This window comes from Scyliorhinus torazame, chromosome 11, assembly GCF_047496885.1.
Source record: "Scyliorhinus torazame isolate Kashiwa2021f chromosome 11, sScyTor2.1, whole genome shotgun sequence".
In the NCBI taxonomy this organism is placed as follows: Eukaryota; Metazoa; Chordata; class Chondrichthyes; order Carcharhiniformes; family Scyliorhinidae; genus Scyliorhinus; species Scyliorhinus torazame.
In genome coordinates, this window is record NC_092717.1 from 216,705,195 (window position 1) to 216,723,356 (window position 18,162).

The following is an 18,162-nucleotide window of genomic DNA, read 5'->3' on the forward strand; positions in this document are numbered from 1 at the left end:
GAAAAGAATGCCACGGGTCTGCCTGCCTGGTTTAGAGTGGCAGAAAGGGCGATGTCTGAAGCGTCGCTTTCTATTTGGAAAGGCAGTGACTCGTCCACTGCGCGCATCCCGGCCTTGGCGATGTCTGCTCTGATGCGGGCAATAGCGTGTTGTGCCTCGGCCGCGAGGGGGAATTGGGTGGACTGAATGAGTGGGCGGGCCTTGTCCGCATAGTTTGGGACCCACTGAGCGTAGGAGGAAAAGAACCCCAGGCAGCGTTTGAGGGCCTTGGGGCAGTGGGGGAGGGGAAGTTCCATGCATACGGTCGGGGTCGGGCCCGAGAAGTCCGTTTTGGACTATATAGCCGAGAATGGCTAACCGGGTCGTGCTGAACACACACTTCTCTTTGTTGTAGGTCAGGTTGAGAAGAGTGGCAGTGCGGAGGAATTTATCAAGGTTGGCATCGTGGTCCTGCTGGTCACGGCCGCAGATGGTGACATTATCTAAGTACGGAAAGATGGCCCGCAAACCGTACTGGTCGACCATTCAGTCCATCTCTCTTTGGAAGACCGAGACTCCGTTTGTGACACCGAAAGGGACCCTAAGGAAGTGGTAGAGGCGACCGTCCACCTCGAAGGCAGTGTATGGTCAGTCCGACTTCCGGATGGGGAGCTGGTGGTAGGCGGATTTCAGGTCAATTGTTGAGAAGACCCGGTACTGCGCAATCTGATTGACCATATCAGATATGCGTGGGAGTGGGTACGCGTCGAGCTGCGTGTACCGATTGATGGTCTGGCTGTAGTCCACGACCATCCTGTGTTTCTCCCCAGTTTTAACCACTACCACTTGGGCTCTCCAGGGGCTATTCCTGGCCTCGATAATACCCTCCTTCAGCAGCCGCTGGACATCGGACCTGATGAAGGTCTTGTCCTGGGTGCTGTACCGTCTGCTCCTAGTGGCAACGGGCTTGCAATCCGCAGTTAGATTGGCAAAAAGGGAAGGGGGTCGACCTTGAGGGTCGCGAGGCCGCAAACGGTAAGGGGGGGGGGTAAGGGCCCGCCGAATTTGAGGGTGAGGATTTGGAGGTTGCATTGGAAGTTCAGGCCCAACAGGAGTGCAGCGCAGAGATTAGGAAGGACATAGAGGCGGAAGTTACTAAATTCTACGCCCTGGAACGTGAGGGTGACTGTACAAAAGCCTCGGATCAGGACGGTGTGGGATCCGGATGCTAGGGAGATCCTTTGATTGGCAGGGTGGACCGCGAGGGAGCAGCGCCTTACCGTATCTGGGTGAACGAAGCTTTCGGTGCTCCCGGAGTCCAGCAGGCACGAGGTCGCGTGGCCGTTGATTTTAACCGTCGTCGATGCGGTGGCCAGGTTGTGCGGGCGAGATTGGTCCAGCGTCATCGAAGCGAGCTGCGGGTAGCCATCGGATGCTTCGGGTGGCGAGCGTGTGCGGTACCGATGTCGGGATGTCCGGAGACCCTGTGGGGGACAAGATGGCGGCACCCATGGTGCGCACATTGCGCGGTCGGGACAAGATGGCGGCGCCCATGGGGCGCACGTGGCCAAAGGGGGACAAGATGGCGGCACCCATTGGTCACACATGGACCCGGGAGGAGAAGATGGCGGCTCCCATTGTGTGTCTGGCATGGGGGAGGGGGCGATAGCGGGCGCGATTGCAGTGACTGCGCGGGCCTGGCACACAGCCGCAAAGTGGCGCTTTTTACTGCAGGCTTTACAAACTGCAGTGCGGGCCGGGCAGTGTTGGCGGTGGTGCTTCTGCTGACCGCAGAAGTAGCAGCAGGGACCCCCAGGGTGCGCAGATCGGCGTGCGGCGCAGGCGTATTGCGAAGGCAGGGCCCCGGCTGAGGAGGTCGGCGGCGGTGTCCAGGAGGGGTAGGAAGGAGTAGAAGGGTGGGCAGCGCGGCGGGAGTGGTACGATTGTACGTTAAGGGATGCGACCGTCATGGAGAGCGCCAAGGTTTTCGTCTCCTTCCAGTAATCGTTCTCGGACGCAGTCCGACGCAATCCCCTTCACGAAGGCATTGCGCATGAGGAGATTTGCATGTTTGGCGGCCGTAACGGCCTGACACTCACAGTCCCGGACGAGTGGAATTAGGGCCCGCCAGAAGTCTTCGATGGACTCACCAGATAGTTGCGAGCGGGTGGCGAGTACATGCCTGACGAAGAGCGTGTTCGCCTTCTGCGCTTAGTGTTCCTTAAGGAGTTCCATTGCTTTGGGGTAATTCGTGGCATCTTGGATCAACGGGAACACGCTGGAGCTCAGTTTGGAGTACAGGACGTTTATCTTCTGAGCCTCCATTGGCTCGGGGTCCACAGCCTTGATGTAGGCCTCAAAACATGCTAGCCAGCGAGTAAAGTCTTTTCTGGCGTCGGGCAAGTGCGGATCCAGCTGCAGGCGATCGGGCTTAATTCTGATAACCATTCTGTGGAAAATCTGACTGTAATAAATTGATGCACGATCAATTGCACAAAGACTAAAGTTGGGTACAACTGTGGCTTTATTACAGTCAGATGCGTGGCCTCCTGCTGCAGCTGGCGAAATGGCAGGGCACTGGAGGTCACGCATATTTATACAGTTCTCCGTGGGCGGAGCCAGCCGGCAGGAGCTACCGGCGAACCTGTAGTGCAGGTCCTACCTTACATCTCCTATTACAGTGGTTCACCAGACCCTCGTAAGTGATTCTTCAACTAAGTGAACAGCTGCTCCCTATCCACCCTGCCCATGCCACCCCATAATCTTGTACACCTCAATCAGGTCACCCCTCAGTCTTCTCTGCTCCAGAGAAAACAACTCAAGCCTATCAAAACTCTCTTTAAAACTTAAATGTTCCATCCCAGGCATTATTCTGGTGAATCTTCTCTGCACCCCCTCCAGTGCAATTACATCCTTCCTATAATGTGGTGACCAGAATTGCACACAGTTCTCCAGTTGTGGCCTCACCAAAGTTCTATACGGCTGTGTGGCCATCTAAAATAGCCTCCCGCAAAGAACGCTGGGAAAAATGGTCAATGTCAGAGACAGGCTGCAGCTTGCAGATACACAAAAGCTGCAGCTCAGACGTTTTTTAATGTCTGAGGAAAAAGATCATCTCCAGGCACCCCAGGAACAATAGAACTATCCTGTCAATCACATTGTTTACCAGACACAGCGGCACCCAAGCTCCTGCCCCCAACACTTACAGGCATGATGTGGAGATGCCGGCCTTGGACTGGGGTGAGCACAGTACGAAGTCTTACAACACCAGGTTAAAGTCCAACAGGTTTGTTTCGATGTCACTAGCTTTCGGAGCGCTGCTCCTTCCTCAGGTGAATGAAGAGGTATGTTCCAGGCATGGCCACTGAGTGCTCACCCCAAAATCAATGTGGCAGCCCCTGATTGGACTTGATCGATCAGGGTGATGGAGCCCTGATCAATTGATTGACAATGACCCAGGCCACCCACAAAAAGGGGCATGGAAATCCAAGCAGGTTAAAAGCTGCTGCACCACCTTAGAAGCTCTCTCTCGACTGCAGCTATCTCGACTGCAGCTTTCGACAGCCAACAACAACAGTAAACCCATCACCAGCCAAGAAGAGGACCATCCATGCCATCCACAGAGGGACCAGAACCGAGGACACAGATGACCAGCTATCCGAACTCCAGCACTGCCAGACGACCAGAACCTAGATAATGCCATATCTGCTCTGTACTTGCCAGTCACCTGGAAGTTAAGTAAGGTCATTTTAAGTGTATTAGTTTATAGTCCAATGTGCATGAATTTGTGATTGATTAAGTATTTAACTTTGTGTGTGTCAAGAAACAATTATTGTACTGAACAACTTGTGTGTTCATTTGTCCACCGAATACGGGTTAAACACACACTGTGGTTATTAAAGGCACAACAGCTCCATCATGATCTCCCTGCTTTTGTAATCCATGGCCTGATTGATAAAAGCAAGTGTCCCATATGCCTTTTTCACCACCCTATTAACCTGCCATTCTGTCTTCAGAGATCTATGGATAAACAGGCCAAGGTCCCTTTGTTCTTCAGAACTTCCTAGCGTCAGATCTTTCATAGTACATTCCTTGTTAAATTACTCCTTCCAAAGTGTATCACCTCATACGTTTCAGGGTTGAATTCCATCTGCCACTTATCTGCGGATTTGACCATTCCATCTATATTTTCCTGTAACCCAAGACACTCAACCTCACTGTTAACCACCCAGCCAATCTTGGCGTCATCCACAAACTTACTGATCTTACCCCCCACATAGTCATCTATGTCATTTATATATATAACAAACAATAGGGGGCCCAGCACGGATCCCTATGGTATGCCATTGGTCACTAGCTTCCAGACACTAAAGCAGCCATCTAACATCATCCCTCTGTCTCCTACCGTTAAGCCAATTATGAATCCACCTTATCAAATCACCCGTATCCCATGTGCATTTATGTTCTTAATACGGCTCCCATGTGGGGCCTTGTCAAAGGCTTTGCTGAAATCCATGTAAACTATATCAACTGCACTACCCTCATCTATACATTTGGTTACATGCTCCAAAAATTCAATCAAATATTTTGATATGACCTCCCTTTGACAAAGCCATCCTGACGATCCCTGATCAAACCTTGCCTCTCCAAGTGGAGATAAATTCTCTCCTTCAGAATCTTCTCCAGTAGTTTCCCAACCACTTACGTGAAAATCCCTGGTCTATCATTCCCTAGCTTGTCTCTACAACCTTTCTTAAATAGTGGGACCACATTAGCTGTTCTCCAGTCCTCTGGCACCTCCCCTGTGGCCAGAGTGAATTAAAAATTTGGGTCAGAGCTCCGGCAATCTCCTTTCTTGCCTCCCATAGCAGCCTGGGACACAATTCATCCGGACCTGGAGATCTGTCCACTTTTAAGCCCACCAATACCTGTAATACTTTGTCACTTCCTATGTCAATTTGCTCAAGACCCTCACTCTCTCTCCCAGAGTTCCAGAACTACCTCCTCATTCTCTTGGGTGAAGGCATGTGAAATATTCGTTCAACACCCTACCAATGTCCCCTGGCTCCACCCACAGATTTCCCCTTTGGTCCTTAATGGGCCTTACTCTTTCCCTAGTTATCCTCTTCCCATTGATATACTTATAGAATATCTTTGGATTTTCCCTCTTTTACCAGCCAGAGCTTTCTCATATGCCCTCTTTGCTCTCCTAATTGATTCCTTAAGCTCCACCCTGCACTTTCTGTACTCCACTAATGCCTCTGCAGACTTGCTCTGCTTATGCTTGTTAAGAACAAAATAGCACAGTGGTTAGCACAGTTGCTTCACAGCTCCAGAGCCCAGGTTCGATTCCCAGCTTGGGTCACTGTCTGTGCGGAGTTTGCACTTTCTCCCAGTGTCTGCTCCGGGTGTCTCTCCGGGAGCTCCGGTTTCCTCCCACAGTCCAAAGATGTGCAGGTTAGGTGGATTGGCCATGCTAAATTGCCCTTAGTGTCCAAAAAGTTTAGGTGGGGTTACACTGATAGGGTGGAGGTGTTTGCTTAGGTGGGGTGCTCTTTCCAAGGGCCCGTGCAAACCTGATGGGACGAATGGCCTCCTTCTGCGCTGTAAATTCTATGATTCTATGATTTTTCTTCTCATCGAATCCTGAATGTCACTGGTCATCCATGGTTCCCTGAGTTTGATACACTTTTCTATTACCCTAGAAGGAACATATTGGGCCTGTACCCTCCTCATTTCATCTTTGAGCACCCCCCACTGCTCTTCTGTAGATTTCTGCATAAGTAACTCTTTCAAGTCCACCTGGGCCCGATCCTGCCTTAGTTTGTTAAAATCTACTCTTCCCCAGTCTAAAACCTTTTTTTGCAACTTGTCTATTTCTTTGTCCACAACGAATTTAAATTGAACCATGTTGTGGTTGCCAGCACTAAAATGCTCCCCCACCAACACATCAATCACCTGTCCAGCTTCATTCCCCAGAATTAGGTCCAGCACTGCACCGTCCCTTGTTGGATCCACTACGTATTGAGCTGAAAGGGTCTCCTGTATACATTTTAAGAACTCTGCTCATCTAAGCCCTTAAAGTGATGGCTAACATGGGGCAGCACGGTAGCACAGTGGTTAGCACAGTTGCCCTACAGCTCCAGGGTCCCAGGTTCGATTCCCTGCTGGGTCACTGTCTGTGCGGAGTCTGCACGTTCTCCCCGTGTCTGCATGGGTTTCCTCCGGGTGCTACGGTTTCCTCCCACAGTCCAAAGACATGCAGACTAGGTGGATTGGCCATGCTAAATTGCCCTTAGTGTTCAAAAAGGGTAGAAGGGATTCTTGGGTTCGGGGGATAGGGTGGAAGTGAGAGCTTAAGTGGGTCGGTGCAGACTCGATGGGACAATTGAAATCACCTAACATAATTACCCTCTTATTATTTTTACGCCTCTCTGTGAATTTTGCACATATTTGCTCCTCAATTTCCCACTGACTATCTAGGGGCCGATAATAAACACCTAGCAAAGTAGTTGTCCCTTTTATTCCTAAACTCTACCCACAAAGCTTAATTTGATGCCCCCTCCACAATATCATCTCTCCTTACTGCAGTAACTGCCCCCTTAACTAATAATGCAATGTCTCCTCCTCTTCTACCCTCGCCTATGTCTTGTCCGAAGATTCTATATCCCAGGATGTTGACCTGCCAATCCTGCCCGTCACTCAACGATGTCACTGTGAGAGCTATTGTTTCATAACTACACTTGTCAATCATCACCCTTAACTCATCCGTTTTACCTTTAATACTCTTGGCATTAAAGTAGAGGCCATCCAGCCTTGCTTTACTCCCTTGAAACTTACTACCGCTGTATCCCCTGACCTGATTGCTGTAATGATCTGTAGACAGACATGTAATTAAGGGGTTAATCACAACACCCAGCTGTGGCATAACCACTAGAGGGCATTACACAACCCACTATATAACCAGAGCTCCCAGAAGCTCTCTCGCTCTTTTCCGACAGGAGTTACAAGAAGAACATCAGTGTAGCAGAGAGATCTCAGGCCAGCCACCACGTGTAGTTTAGATACAGTTTGTACAGTTAGTTATTCTTACTTTATTGCTAGAGTTAGATCCGTAGAGTGTCGAACTCATTTATTAGTTTTGTCATTACTTAATAAATTCTTTCAGTTTACTTCAAAGGCTTCAACATCGTCTACAGTTAGTAACGACATATATATTACTTAAACCAAGTAATATAACATGATACCAGAGTGACTACTGTATCTACCTTGTTAAATTTAGTAAGTTTAGAGAGAAAACCAGATAGCTATGTGGCAACAGATGCATCTCCTTCGGAACAAAACCTGCTGATTCCAGGCACGATGGACAGACCACAAGCTCCTCATCACCTCAGGATCACCGGTAACCTTAATGTTAACTGGCGGTTGTTTAAACAACAATTTCAACTGTATGTAGAAGCGTCTGACTTAACAAACTCGACAGATGCTCGAAAAATAGCTCTTTTACTGACTACGGCTGGTCAACATGCGATCGAGATCTACAACTCTTTTCAGGATAAAACAAAGCATGAAACCATCCTTGAAAAATTTGATAGCCACTGCAAGGTCCAGACAAATGAAATATTTGAGCGCTACATCTTCAAAAAAAGGATGCAAGGGGAAGAGCTTTTTATTTAACAGCTTTTTGACTGACCTTAAACTGTTAGCTCAATCCTGCAATTTTGCTGCACTAAATGACTCAATGATCAGAGACCAGATAGTATTTGGAATAATTGATAAACCTCTTAGAGAGCAATTACTTAAGCAAAAAAAATGACTCTTGCAATCGCTATGGAAACGTGTTTGGTGAATGAACAGTCAAAAAAATCAGTACTTACAGCATAAGCTCACTGAAAGTGGCGAAAAAAACCTCCATGGGGTCGAGTGCATCCAGGCTGTGTCCCAATTGAAGAGGCTCCATGTTTCTGACGGCAGTCATCTTGCGCGCACGCACGCGGGCCCTGCACATGCGCAGTATGAAAAAAGATACAAAACGGTCGAGAACCGCACTGTGCATGCACGAAGACGCACGGAATGTCATGACATTAAAGCGATGATGTGCACGAGGTGTGATACCGCCACTTTTGAAAAAAATGCCCTGCGAAAGACAAACAATGGGCGGGATTCTCCGAACCCCCGCCGGGTTGAAGAATCGCTGGGGGGGCGGCACTATTTTCCTACGCGCGGCCATCAGCCTCCGCCACGGCCGACATGTAGGTGACACCCCCCCCCCGTGCATGCGCGGGGATGACATCAACAGCCGCTGATGCTCCCGCGCATGCGCAGACTTCCGCCGGCTGGCGGAGTCCCTTCGGCCCCGGCTGGCATGGCGTCAAAGGCCTTCCCGCCAGCCGGCGTGACGGCAACCACTTTGGCGTGGGCCTATCCCCTAAAGGTGAGGGCTTGGCCCCTAAAGGTGCAGAGAAATCCGCATCTTTGGGGCGGCCCGACGCTGAAGTGGTTCATGCCACTCCATCCCGCCAGGACCCCCCGCCCCACCGGGTAGGGGAGAATCCCGCCCAATGTCTCCAATGTGGGAGACTAAACCACTATGCTGCTCAGTGAAGATCCGTACCACAATTTAAAAGTCAAAGAGCGAATTTAAAGCAGAGTCACATTAGAAGTGTACAACTGCAAACGGATGAGTTTGATCAAGATAGTGCAACAAATCCAGACGATGATTACCTGGATAAAACATTCCAAGTGGGAATTAGTGAAATGTTTGAAAACTCCACAGAGAATACATCGCAAGTGCAATCCCTCCATGCCATCGATTCTGAAGCTGAATGGAACACAGTGTTGGATGCAAACAGATGCACGATTACATTCAAGCTGAATACAGGTGCCTCCGCTAACCTGCTTTTGAAGCTCGACTTCACGAAGATCAAGCAAACTCCCAAACTCCTTCGAGCTGCCTGAAAACTTCAGGACTACAATGACAACGCAATCCCATCCTTGGGGTCATGCCATTTAGTAGTATCAAACAAACACATAGAGACGAGCCTGAGATTTGAGATTGTCCAATCAGACAAGCCGTCGCTCTTAAGGGCGAAAGCCTGCAAGCAATTGAACCTTATTCAAAGGATTTACACATTGACGTCGTCTCATCAAGCTCTTCAGAGCAGAATTGAAGGAATAGAACATAGAACATACAGTGCAGAAGGAGGCCATTTGGCCCATCGAGTCTGCACCGACCCATTTAAGCCCTCACTTCCACCCTATCCCCGTAACCCAGTAACCCTTCCTAACCTTTTTTTGTCACTAAAAGCAATTTATCATGGCCAATCCCCCTAACCTGCACGTTTTTGGACTGTGGGAGGAAACCGGAGCATCCGGAGGAAACCCATACAGACACGGGGAGAACGTGCAAACTCCGCACAGACAGTGACCCAGCGGAGAATTGAACCTGGGACCCTGGCGCTGTGAAGCCACAGTGCTATCCACTTGTGCTACCGTGCTGCCCCCACTTGCGCTACCGTGCTGCCCTAATACTGGATCAATGACTCAATGTGCTAATGACTTAATGTGCAACCCACTTGTGCTAATACTGGATCAATAACAAGATGTCTTCAGCGGAATGGGCACACTTCCATTTGAATACAAAATTCTGCTGCGTCCTGATGCGCAGCCAGTAGTTCACCCACCAAGGAGAGTTCCTGCTCCATTGAGGGAACGGTAAAAATCAGAACTCGCAACTCTACAGAAGAAAGGCATCATCTCCACAGTCACGGAACCGACTGACTGGGTCAGTTCGACGATGTGCGTAAAAAAGCCTTCGGGTGATTTACAAATTTGCATCGACCCCAAGGACCTAAACAGAAACATCATGTGGGAACATTACCCGATCACGAAAAAAGAAGAGATTACAAGCGAGATCGCACACGCGCGCATCTTTACCAAGCTTGGATTCTGGCAAATACAACTAGAAGAATCCAGCAGAAAGCTCTGCACATTCATAGTTATCATAGAATTTACAGTGCAGAAGGAGGCCATTCGGCCCATCGAGTCTGCACCGGCTCTTGGAAAGAGCACCCTACCCAAGGTCAATACCTCCACCCTATCCCCATAACCCAGTAACCCCACCCAACACTAAGGGCAATTTTGGACACTAAGGGCAATTTATCATGGCCAGTCCACCTAACCTGCACATCTTTGGACTGTGGGAGGAAACCGGAGCATCTGGAGGAAACCCACGCACACACGGGGAGGATGTGCAAACTCCGCACAGACAGTGACCCAAGCCGGAATCGAACCTGGGACCTTGGAGCTGTGAAGCAATTGTGCTATACACAATGCTACCGTGCTGCCATTCTAATGATCGTGACTACATACTCCTTATAGACTACTACTCGAACTACCCTGAAGTAATGAAGCTGTCTGATGTCACCGCAAAGACCGTGATCAAAGCATGCAAAGAAACTTTCTCTCGTCATGGCATACCGAACACTGTTATGACTGACAATGGACCGTGCTTTCACAGTCGAGACTGGACTGCGATTGCAAAATGCTACAATTTAAGCACGTCCCCTCTAGTCTGCACTACCCGCAGTCCAACGGCAAAGTTGATAAGGGGGTGCACATAGTCAAACGGCTAATCAACAAAGCCTCGGATTACGCATCCAACATTCACTTAGCATTCCTCTCATATCGTGCTACTCCATTATCGACTGCCATGTCACCAGCTCTGGACTTGCTAACTCCAGAAGATACCGTCAGAATCAAAGTACCTGATGGCAGTTGCTCTGCACCAGCTGTCATCATTCGACAAGACGCACCCAGATCCCACGTTTTAAAAACAGCTGATGGCACCACCATTCTCAGAAATCGAAGGGCACTTCAAAACATCACTTGCCCACAACTGATTTCTCCTCAAGTGTCATTTAATGAAGCGATATTTAGGGACACCATAACCAACAACTCTACTAGTCGTGATTCACACACAACTATCGAGCCATCGATGTCTCCACCGCCACTTCTCAGAAGGTCATCGAGAACGAGACGGCGACCTAAAAGGCTGGACTTATGAACATTTTCTTTTACATGTTTGCTGTGTAACTAAGTCATACATATCACGTTCTTATCTTTAATATTGTTATCCATTTTTCCTTGTTACCAAGCAAGAAATGTTAAAAAAAAAAGGGGGGGAAGTAATGATATGTAGACAGACATGTAATTAAGGGGTTAATCGCAACACCCAGCTGTGGCATAACCACTAGAGGGCATTGCACGACTCACTATATAACCGGAGATCCCAGAAGCTCTCTCGCTCTTTTCCAGCAGGTGTTACAAGAAGAACATCAGTGTAGCAGAGAGATCTCAGCCCAGCCACCACGTGTAGCTTAGATACAGTTTGTACAGTTAGTTATTCTTACTTTATTGCTAGAGTTAGATCAGTAGAGTGTCAAACTCATTTATTAGTTTTGTCATTACTTAATAAATTCTTTCAGTTTACTTCAAAGACTCGAGTGTTCTTCAACATCGTCTACAGTTAGTAACGACATATATTACTTAAACCAAGTAATATAACAATTGCTTTTCTATGTTATACTGTGTTCCTATTCTGCTATCAGTCTGCGCCCCTCCTCCTGCCAAACTAGTTTCAATTCTTTCCAACAGCACTAGCAAACCCACCAACGAGGATGTAGTCCTTATCTGGTTTCGAGGTAGACCGTCCTGCTTGTACAGGTCCCACCTTCCCCAAAAATGGTCACAATGGTCTGGGAATCTAAACCCTTCTGCACTAACTTCTAAGGCGTGCATTCATCTGTGCTATTCTCCTATTCCTGTATTCACTAACATGTGACACTGGAGTAATCCAGAGATTACACCCCAAGAGGTCCTGCTCTTTAGTCTATTGCCTAACTCCCTGAATTCTTGATGCAGGACCTCATCCCTCTTTCTATCTATATCATTGGTACCGACATATACCATGACCTCTGTCTTATCACCCTCCCTCTTCAGGATGTCCTGCAGCCATTCAGTGACATCCCAGACCCTGGCACCAGTGAGTCAACACACCATCATGAAGTCTTTTTTACAACCACCAAAGCGTCTATCTGTGCTCCTGACTATGGAGTCCCCTATGTGTATTATTCTTCTGCGCTTTGATGCTCCCTGCTGAACAACAGAGCCAGCCGTGGTGCCACTGTTCTGGCGCTGCTGTTGTTTTTTCTGATAGGAAATCCAAAACAGAATACTTGTTAGGATTAGCTATCCAGTAGGCTTAAGCATAGAGGGATTACAGCACTGAGCACTCTGAATTATCTTATTAGCACTGCCTCTTCCTGAAGGTTATGCTGGAGCTGTATAAAACACTCGTTAGGCCACAGCTGGTGTACTGTGTAAAATTATGGTCACCACACTACAGAAAGGAAGTGATTGCACTGGAGAGGATGCAGAGGAGATTCATCAGGATGTTGCCTGGGCTGGATCGTTTCAGCTATCAAGAGAAACTGGATAGGCTGGGGGGTTTTCCCGGGAGCAGAGAAGGCTGAGGGGGCATAATGGCGGGGGGGGGGGGGGGGGGTCAATATCCAGGGGGCATAGATTTAAGGTAAGGTGCAGGAGGTTTAGAAGAGATGGGAGGAAACATTTTTTTTACCACAGAGGGTGGTTGGAATCTGGGACTCACTGCCTGAAAAAGTGGGAGAGGCGGGAATCCTCACAACGTTTAAGAAGTATTTAGATGAGTATTTGAAATGCCACAGCATACAAGCTACAGGCCAAGAGCTGGAAAATGGGATTGGAATGATTCAGTGCTTGATGGTCGGCGCGGACACGATGGGCCTCTTTCCATACTGTAAAACCCTGGCTTCCTCGCTGCCATCCTGAATGAAAAGAGCTGTGGCGCCTGAAATGCAGCGTACCCCTGATTAAAGTGCTCAATTGACCCCCGGGGTGGCCACATTCAGATGTTTCACACCACAGGCACTGCGGTTTTCACGTGAGAAAGATTTTTTAAAATAAAAAGTGCCTAATAATTGCGGCCCTGGATTGCGCCACCGAGGCCAGTGGGATTCGCACGGTTTTCGCGCCGAGAGTAACACTTGGTTAAGTTTTGGGAAGATTCCACCCATTGAACAAATTCTTGCCTGAAGATATATGGGGCTGGTGTTCTTTTAGGCCTCCGTGAAATGAAGCCTGAATGATTAACCTCGCAGCACAACACAAAGCTGGCCAAAAGCACGTTGAGCTGATTGCTCACAACCTTCACGGATCAATTCAATTGAATAATTAGCATGAGCCGGTTCGGCCTTGTGTGGGAAGCCAGCCTAATTGGAGATGTGAAGGATGGGGCTCTGAGTTCAGACTTCAACAGAATGAGCTGCCTAAAGGCAAAGAGCTACATATGGGGGTAGATATTGTTCCACCTTTTTATAAAGATCAGGATAGATTTTAAATATTTGTCAGTCATTGCCAAGGATGTGGGACAGAGTGAAGTGAAAGGAGTCCCATTGGGACCATGTGAGATAAGCAGCAAGTATTCAGCCTTTCCCCGCGGAAACGTAGGAACGCTACAGCACAGTGGGCAGCATGGTAGCACAGTGGTTAGCACTGTTGCTTCACAGCACCAACGTCCCTGGTTCGATTCCAGCTTGGGTCACTGTCTGTGCGGAGTTTGCACGTTGTCTGCGTGGGTTTCCTCCGGGTGCTCCGGTTTCCTCCCACAAGTCCCGAAAGACAAGGGGCTGGATTCTCCCAAAATGGGACTATGTCACCACGCCGGCGTACAAACACTGGAGGTTTACTCTAGAGATTCCTGGAAAAAAGTACAGCTAATTCAGTGCCCTGCAGGGGGCTAGCAGGGACCAGGAGTAATTCTCGCAGCATTAACTGCGGATACGCGCCCCCGCACTTCCAGTTTTGAGTCCACACATGCACACGGCGGCGACCTCGCCGAACTCCATGGCTGACTTGGGCTGCGGAGGCTGACAGGATAATTAGACCCCCTCCCCCCCCCCCCCCTACCCGATCGGCTGCGCGCCCGATCATCTAACCGCACACAAGCACTCCCCGGCCGCTTATAAGGCCCACCCCCAGTGTCCAATCCCCCCTCCCCCCACCAGGGCTTCTGCGGACTGAGTCCGCAGCCGCCACGTCAGCATCCCGACCGGCAATACCAGGTTAGTTCCACGCCATCGGGAGCGGAGGATCGCTGGGCGGACCTCTGTGAATGGGCCCCCTGCCGTGCAGCGTACTCCGCGATCGCGCCGATTTTCGGGTCCCGGAGAATCGCCCGACCGGCGCCAGGCCGATTTTGCCGTGAAATTGGATTCTCCGCCCCCGCTTCGAACGTAATTTCGGCGAGGGGCTGCAGAGAATCCAGCCCAAGCTGTTCGATGAACTGGACATTCTGAATTCTCCCTCTGTGTACCCGAACAGGCGCAGGAATGTGGCGACTAGGAGCTTTCCACAGTAACTTCATTGCAGTGTCAATGTAAGCCTACTTGTGAAAATTAAGATTTTTTTTTAAAAGGTGGATGCAAAAAGCACTGCCCCGTTTAACAGCCTAGAGGGACTTTCCCAGAGGGCAGCATTGCGACTGTCAATAGACAGTCAGATGAAGACCAGATCTGTACAATAGCTCCAGAACAGGGAAAAGGAAAAGATGGAACACTTTAGGAATGTGACTAAGCAGTGTCACTTCCCAGGTCAAAGGCCACAAAGTGTAGTCTGTCAACTAGTTCCATTGTGCTTGTTCCCGGCAAGCCCTCACCAATTGAAAGTTTATAGCCCTTACATAGGATATCATACCCACTGTAGCCACCTCGGTTGGCCAATTCCCGACGTAAAATGGAGAACAGCAAAGGCTGAAGGGAAATTCAGCCAACACAGGCAAAAACTAGCAGGTGCAAGTTACTGTGTATTAGACTCTGCAAAAGCCCAGACAGCATTGATATCAGCAACCATCTGCATAATAATGTAGCGGCCATCTACATACTAATGAGCGATCCCCGGGAACACTGAAAACATTTAAGGTAAACAAGGCCAAGCCAGACTCTTCGGCGCAAGCAGGAGCCAACACAAAAGAGGTTAACGGACACCTAAAGACCGCCCATCGATCAGGGAACCGCTCCAGTATTGGAGAAATCGAACCAAGCGATTGGAACAAAGTCCAATCACTTGAAACCAGGTACGGGGTCCGCCCCGAAAGGCGGGAAGCCCCCAGGGACTATAAAGTAAAGCCCCCAAGTTCAAATCGTCCTTCTTGACAGGGTCACTCAGCAACACGAATCAACCCTTGACAGTGACCTGTCCAGCTGCCTCCAAAGAACGTAAGTCTCAAGTCAACGCTCGCTACAAGATAGGCGCTCCTAGCTACCGGTCCATACCAGCTTTTGAATCCCGCAGACTCAGAACCCGAACCAAAGGCCATTTGTTCCCCTGACCTGGTGGGCCAGTCCGAAGCTAAGTATAGGCCTGTTGGTGATAGAAATAGCTTAGAAAGAAGAGTTTATGCATGAGTAGCGATTTACTGTGTATAATAAATGTGCTTTGATTTGAATCTTACTAATTGGTGTCTTGAGTTATTGATCATTACTTGAACTTGAACCTCGTGGCGGTATCATAAAGATACCCGGCGACTCGAGAGCAAAGGTTATAAAACAGAGCCAATTGAACCAACCAAAAGTTAGCAACATATTACTGGTGACATCCTGACGGGACCCGATCTAGAAGTGGCTTAACCACTCCGGGAGAACCCAAAATTTGAATTAGAAATCCAATTGGGAACAGAAAAACCACAAGTGTTCAAGCAGTTCTGATCAATCCTCATAATTCGGAAGTATGTTAAATGCATGCGTAACTAACAGGGCGATAAGGTAATACTGATAGATTTTTTTGTTGCGACAAAACTGTCGGGAGTTTGTATTCCGGAAAATAGCGAAAGCCGTACCCGTAATTACAGCACCGCCTTAATACCCCTTGTTCCAAATTTTAAAAGAGTATTTAGAGAGGAAAGGTGGCAATGCAGGCAATGCAACGCCTCATGAACCCCGAAGAATCCGTGGTCGCAGCGACCAGCAGCAGTAGAGTAGGACAGTGTCCCGTTTGGGAAGAGGAAATCAGAAAGTACCTCAAAGGGAAAGGATGGCCCCTTTGGAGCGAATTCTGTAAAAATGAGGAAACAGGTCCCGGGAGTATAGGACATACTTGGTGGGAGAACCTGAGCGAGATTCACAAGAAGAGCTTAGGAAAAGTTTGTAAGTCGATGGCAATCGTGTCCTGCTTGTCACAGTTGCGAGGCATAGAGGAGGTCGTTAGGACGCTCCGGAAGAGGTAGAAGGCATACATCGAATGAGCAAGGTCGATGTCAGCGAGGTAGAGAAAGAGAACGTAGAGTTAAGGAGGAAGTTGGCAGCAAAAGACGGAGAGGTGGATGATGCCAAGTGGGCACATCAGTCTTGTCTGGCACACTTAAGCAGCTTCCAATCCCAGTACGAAAAAGCCTATCAGGAACGCAACGTGCAGTCCTGGTACGAGACAAAGCAGAAAAGCAGGTAGAGGCATTGCAGAGGCAGTGTAGTGACCTGAAGGCAGCGTTAAGAGCACTCCATGCTGCCACCATGGAGCAAAGACAAAGCTCATTAGACCACGCAAAGTGCCGGAAGCAGATTGCAGAACTGCAATCTCTGCTTTCAGTTCGAAAAGGATTCCAGGAAACCTTTGGATCAAAGTTAGATGAGGAAGACGGCCCTGATTGGGAAGAATTGAGTGAGACAGCGCAGAGATATGTTCAGGGAGCATGTGCGCAGGGAAATCCCCAGAAGAGAAAAGCGCCCATACCCCCCACAGAGCAGATAGTTCAAGCTCCAATGAACCCAGTCACCACCCACCGCACAGCCATATCGGACGACACGGAATTTCTGTACACCACCCCCTTAACAGTGACCCAATTACGGGACGCGTGCGATAAAATCAAACCATTCCTCCCCACCTCAGACCCCCACCACTTCTTTGCCAGAGTAAAGCAGCAGGCGACCATGTACGGCCTGGATGAGCAAGAGCAAGTAAAGCTCACAGTTTTGAGTTTAGACCCTTCGGTCGTAGCAGCCCTTCCCAACCCACAGAATGTAGGAGGATGCACACTTGCAGAAATGCATACCGCGATCCTAGACGCGATCGGGTATAACAGGGGTGACCCCGTAGAAGGCCTCAATAAGTGCAGGCAAATGGAAACCGAGCACCCCACAGTGTTTGCTGGACGCTTGTGGATCCATTTTGCAGCAGTTTTCGGAGACTTAGACCGTGCCCATTTGTCCCCAGACAACATGGCCAAATGGACCCGCACCCTTATCTCCCATGCCACAGAAACAGGACAAAAAGCTTGTGCCAATTATGATCCTGCAGAGGAGGCTCATAATGAGAAATGGGTTGTAAAAAGATTGTCCCGCACCTGGGAGCAAGCTGTTCAAAACAAACCTACGAATAAAAATCCCGAAGAACAGCAGGCAGAAGCAGACATACTCGCAGTTAAGGCACACCAGAACCCCGCATGGGTAAATGAAGGCAGGAACAGCCCCCCACAAAAGTCACAGGAGTGTTACAACTGTGGACAGTTGGGACACTTTGCAAGAGAATGCAATGCCCCACAAAAGCCACAGAGAGCCCAGCAGACAGGCACTCTAAATAAGAACAGGACAAAGCCAATACATAGCGTTAGCACCCGTTCAGATCAGACGGACCTGAACGAAACGGACTGACGGTGTTCGGGCTCCCCCAGTTGGGTCTGTGACACCCTTTGGGATAGGTCCGACCGACCAGTAGTTGCAGCAAAGATACGGGGACAGCCCATCGAGTTTCTCTGGGACACAGGAGGGTCCCGCACCACAATCAATTCCTCCACCATGTTTCAAAAGGACACGTGGCTCACTACAGCCACCATCACCCTCAGCGGCTTTACAGGCCACTCACAGCAGGGACACATCACAGCCCCTGTACCCATTCAAATCGGCAACATCACCACCAAGCACCCCATAGCTTTAGTCGATCTACCCCACACAGCAGAACACATTTTAGGCATAGAGTTTATGAATTCCCACAACCTGTCCTTTGATCCAGTCAACCAGTGTGTCTGGAGAATGACAAAATCCACAAGAGCCCCCGCAACGCTCACCATAGGAGAATATGCAAACAGGATTAGCG

At 49.2% G+C, this 18,162-nt stretch overlaps 1 long non-coding RNA gene across 1 annotated transcript in view; it reads right to left on the reverse strand.

Annotated features, from left to right (window-relative positions):
- Nucleotides 1-18,162, reverse strand: part of LOC140385789 (uncharacterized) — a 124,435-nt gene that overhangs the window by 55,221 nt on the left and 51,052 nt on the right. Inside the window, exon 2 of the long non-coding RNA XR_011933476.1 lies at nucleotides 7,857-7,979. This is a non-coding gene — a long non-coding RNA (uncharacterized lncRNA). The remainder of the gene's footprint in view (nucleotides 1-7,856; nucleotides 7,980-18,162) is intronic.